The sequence below is a fragment of the Triticum urartu genome, chromosome 5 (assembly GCF_003073215.2).
Source record: "Triticum urartu cultivar G1812 chromosome 5, Tu2.1, whole genome shotgun sequence".
In the NCBI taxonomy this organism is placed as follows: Eukaryota; Viridiplantae; Streptophyta; class Magnoliopsida; order Poales; family Poaceae; genus Triticum; species Triticum urartu.
The window spans coordinates 463,310,557-463,316,514 of NC_053026.1; positions in this window are offsets into that span (position 1 = coordinate 463,310,557).

Genomic DNA, 5,958 nt, shown 5'->3' on the forward strand with positions numbered 1-5,958 from the left:
TTGGTAGCACACAAAGTGTTCCTCTAGTAAACGGGAGTTGCATAATCTCATAGTCATAGGAACATGTATAAGTCATGAAGAAAGCAATAGCAACAAACTAAACGATCAAGTGCTAAGCTAACGGAATGGGTCAAGTCAATCACATCATTCTCCTAATGATGTGATCCCGTTAATCAAATGACAACCCATGTCAATGGCTTAGGAAACTTAACCATCTTTGATCAACGAGCTAGTCAAGTAGAGGCATACTAGTGACACTCTGTTTGTCTATGTATTCACACATGTATTATGTTTCCGGTTAATACAATTCTAGCATGAATAATAAACATTTATCATGATATAAGGAAATAAATAATAACTTTATTATTGCCTCTAGGGCATATTTCCTTCAGTCTCCCACTTGCACTAGAGTCAATAATCTAGTTCACATCGCCATGTGATTTAACATCAATAGTTCACATCACCATGTGATTAACACCCATAGTTCACATCGTCATGTGACCAACACCCAAAGGGTTTACTAGAGTCAATAATCTAGTTCACATCGCTATGTGATTAATACCCAAAGAGTACTAAGGTGTGATCATGTTTTGCTTGTGAGGAAGTTTAGTCAACGGGTCTGCCACATTCAGATCCATATGTATTTTGCAAATTTCTATGTCAACAATGCTCTGCACGGAGCTACTCTAGCTAATTGCTCCCACTTTCAATATGTATCCAGATTGAGACTTAGAGTCATCTGGATCATGTCAAAACTTGCATCGACGTAACCCTTTACGACGAACCTTTTGTCACCTCCATAATCGAGAAACATATCCTTATTCCACTAAGGATAATTTTGACCAATGTCCAGTGATCTACTCCTAGATCACTATTGTACTCCCTTGCCAAACTCAGGGCAGGGTATACAATAGGTCTGGTACACAGCATGGCATACTTTATAGAACCTATGGCTGAGGCATAGGGAATGACTTTCATTCTCTCTCTATCTTCTGCCGTGGTCGGGTTTTGAGTCTTACTCAACTTCACACCTTGTAACACAGGCAAGAACTCCTTCTTTGACTGTTCCATTTTGAACTACTTCAAAATCTTGTCAAGGTATGTACTCATTGAAAAACTTATCAAGCGTCTTGATCTATCTCTATAGATCTTGATGCTCAATATGTAAGCAGCTTCACCGAGGTCTTTCTTTGAAAAACTCCTTTCAAACATTCCTTTATGCTTTGCAGAATAATTCTACATTATCTCCGATCAACAATATGTCATTCACATATACTTATCAGAAATGTTGTAGTGCTCCCACTCACTTTCTTGTAAATACAGGCTTCACCGCAAGTCTGTATAAAACTATATGCTTTGATCAACTTATCAAAGCGTATATTCCAACTCCGAGATGCTTGCACCAGTCCATAGATGGATCGCTGGAGCTTGCATATTTTGTTAGTACCTTTAGGATTGACAAAACCTTCTGGTTGCATCATATACAACTCTTCTTTAATAAATCCATTAAGGAATGCAGTTTTGTTTATCCATTTGCCAGATTTCATAAATGTGGCAATTGCTAACATGATTCGGACAGACTTAAGCATATATACGAGTGAGAAACTCTCATCGTAGTTAACACCTTGAACTTGTCGAAAACCTTTTGCGACAATTCTAGCTTTGTAGATAGTAACACTACTATCAGCGTCCGTCTTCCTCTTGAAGATCCATTTAATCTCAATGGCTCGCCGATCAATGGGCAAGTCAATCAAAGTCCATACTTTGTTCTCATACATGGATCTCATCTCAGATTTCATGGCCTCAAGCCATTTCGCGGAATCTGGGCTCATCATCGCTTCCTCATAGTTCATAGGCTCGTCATGGTCATGTAACATGACCTCCAGAACAGGATTACCGTACCACTCTGGTGCGGATCTCACTCTGGTTTGCTTACGGGGTTCGGTAGCAACTTGATCTGAAGTTACATGATCATCATCATTAGCTTCCTCACTAATTGGTGTAGTAGTCACAGGAACAGATTTTGTGATGAACTACTTTCCAATAAGGGAGCAAGGTACAATTACCTTATCAAGTTCTACTTTCCTCCCACTCACTTCTTTCGAGAGAACTCCTTCTCTAGAAAGATCCATTCTTAGCAACGAATGTCTTGCCTTCGGATCTGTGATAGAAGGTGTACCCAACAGTAACTTTTTGGGTATCCTATGAAGACACACTTTTCTGATTTGGGTTTGAGCATATCAGGATGAAACTTTTTCACATAAGCATTGCAACCCCAAACTTTAAGAAACGACAACTTTGGTTTCTTGCCAAACCACAGTTCATATAGTGTCGTCTCAACGGATTTAGATGGTGCCCTATTTAACGTGAATGCAGCTGTCTCTAATGCATAACTCCAAAACGATAGCGGTAAATCGGTAAGAGAGATCGTAGATTGCATCATATCTAATAAAGTACGGTTACGACGTTCGGACACACCATTACACTGTGGTGTTCCAGGTGGCGTGAGTAGTGAAACTATTTCACATTGTTTTAACTGAAGGCCAAACTCGTAACTCAAATATTTTACTTCTGCGATCATATCGTAGAAATTTTTATTTTTGTTACGATGATTCTCCACTTCACTCTGAAATTCTTTGAACTTTTCAAATGTTTCAGACTTGTGTTTCATCAAGTAGATATACTCATATCTGCTCAAATCATCTGTGAAGATCAGAAAATAATGATACCTGCCGCGAGCCTCAATATTCATCGGACCACATACATCAGTATGTATGATTTCCAACAAATCTGTTGCTCGCTCCATTGTTCCGGAGAATGGAGTCTTAGTCATCTTGCCCATGAGGCATGGTTCGCAAGCATCAACTGATTCATAATCAAGTGATTCCAAAAGCCCATCAGCATGGATTTTCTTCATGCGCTTTACACCAATATGACCTAAACGGCAGTGCCACAAATAAGTTGCACTATCATTATTAACTTTGCATCTTTTGGCTTCAATATTATGAAAATGTGTATCACCACGATCGAGATCCAACAAACCATTTTCATTGGGTGTATGACCATAGAAGGTTTTATTCATGTAAACAGAACAACAATTATTCTCTAACTTACATGAATAACCGTATTGCAATAAACATGATCCAATCATATTCATGCTCAACGCAAACACTAAATAACATTTATTTTAGGTTTAACACTAATCCCGAAAGTATAGGGAGTGTGCGATGATGATCATATCAATCTTGGAACCATTTCCAATACACATCGTCACTTCACCCTTAACTAGTCTCTGTTCATTCTGCAACTCCCGTTTCGAGTTACTATTCTTAGCAACTGAACTAGTATCAAATACTGAGGGGTTGCTATAAACACTAGTAAAGTACACATCAATAACATGTATATCAAATATACCTATGTTCACTTTGCCATCCTTCTTATCCGCCAATTACTTGGGGTAGTTCCGCTTCCAGTGACCAGTCCCTTTGCAGTAGAAGCACTCAGTTTCAGGCTTAGGTCCAGACTTGGGTTTTTCACTTGAGCAGCAACTTGCTTGCCGTTCTTCTTGAAGTTCCCCTTTCTTCCCTTTGTCCCTTTACTTGAAACTAGTGGTTTTGTTTACCATCAACACTTGATGCTTTTCTTGATTTCTACCTTCGTCGATTTCAGCATCACGAAGAGCTTGGGAATCATTTCCGTTATCCCTTGCATATTATAGTTCATCACGAAGTTCTACTAACTTGGTGATGGTGACTAGAGAATTCTGTCAATCACTATTTTATCTGGAAGATTAACTCCCACTTGATTCAAGCGATTGTAGTACCCAGACAATCTGAGCACATGCTCACTGCTTGAGCTATTCTCCTCCATCTTTTAGCTATAGAACTTGTTGGAGACTTCATATCTCTCAACTCGGGTATTTGCTTGAAATATTAACTTCAACTCCTGGAACATCTCATATGGTCCATGATGTTCAAAACGTCTTTGAAGTCCCGATTCTAAGCCGTTTAAGCATGGTGCACTAAACTATCAAGTAGTCATCATATTGAGCTAGCCAAACGTTCATAACATCTGCATCTGCTCCTGCAATAGGTTTGTCACCTAGCGGTGCATCAAGGACATAATTCTTCTGTGCAGCAATGAGGATAAACCTCAGATCACGGATCCAATCCGCATCATTGCTACTAACATCTTTCAACTTAGTTTTCTCTAGGAACATATCAAAAATAAAACAGGGGAGCTAAACGTGAGCTATTGATCTACAACATAGATATGCTAATACTACCAGGACTAAGTTCATGATAAATTAAAGTTCAATTAATCATATTACTTAAGAACTCCCACTTAGATAGACATCCCTCTAATCATCTAAGTGATCACGTGATCCAAATCAACTAAACCATAACCGATCATCACGTGAAATGGAGTAGTTTTCAATGGTGAACATCACTATGTTGATCATATCTACTATATGATTCACGCTCGACCTTTCGGTCTCAGTGTTCCGAGGCCATATCTGCATATGCTAGGCTCGTCAAGTTTAACCTGAGTATTCTGCGTGTGCAAAACTGGCTTGCACCCGTTGTAGATGGACGTAGAGCTTATCACACCCGATCATCACGTGGTGTCTGGGCACGACGAACTTTGGCAACGGTGCATACTCAGGGAGAACACTTTTATTTGAAATTTGAGAGATCATCTTATAAATGCTACCGTCTAACTAAGCAAGAATAAGATGCATAAAAGATAAACATCATATGCAATCATAATATGTGACATGATATGGCCATGATCATCTTGCGCCTTTGATCTCCATCTCCAAAGTACTGTCATGATCTCCATCGTCACCGGCATGACACCATGATCTCCATCATCTTGATCTATATCAATGTGTCGTCACATGGTCGTCTCGCCAACTATTGCTCTTGCAACTATTGCTATCGCATAGCGATAAAGTAAAGCAATTATTTGGCGCTTGCATCTTATGCAATAAAGAGACAACCATAAGGCTTCTGCCAGTTGTCGATAACTTCAACAAAACATGATCATCTTATACAACAACTTATATCTCATCACGTCTTGACCATATCACATCACAACATGCCCTGCAAAAACAAGTTAGACGTCCTCTACTTTGTTGTTGCAAGTTTTACATGGCTGCTACGGGCTGAGCAAGAACCGTTCTTACCTACGCATCAAAACCACAACGATAGTTTGTCAAGTTGGTGTTGTTTTAACCTTCTCAAGGACCAGGCATAGCCACACTCGGTTCAACTAAAGTTGGAGAAACTGACACCCGCCAGCCACCTGTGTGCAAAGCACGTCGGTAGAACCAGTCTCGCGTAAGCGTACGCGTAATGTCGGTCCGGGCCGCTTCATCCAACAATACCGCCGAACCAAAGTATGACATGCTGGTAAGCAGTATGACTTGTATCGCCCACAACTCACTTGTGTTCTACTCGTGCATATAACATCAACGCATAAAACCTGGCTCGGATGCCACTGTTGGGGAACATAGTAATTTCAAAAAAATTCCTACGCACACGCAAGATCATGGTGATGCATAGCAACGAGAGGGGAGAGTGTTGTCCACGTACCCTCGTAGACCGAAAGCGGAAGCGTTAGCACAACGCGGTTGATGTAGTCGTACGTCTTCATGATCCGACCGATCAAGTACCGAACGCACGGCACCTCCGAGTTCTGCACACGTTCAACTCGATGACGTCCCTCGAACTCCGATCCAGCCGAGTGTTGAGGGAGATTTCGTCAGCACGACGGCGTGGTGACGATGATGATGTTCTACCGACGCAGGGCTTCGCCTAAGCACCGCTACGATATGATCGAGGTGGATTATGGTGGAGAGGGGCACCGCACACGGCTAAGAGATCAAGAGATCAATTGTTGTGTCTATGGGGTGCCCCCTGGCCACGTATATAAAGGAGTGAGGAGGGGAGGGGC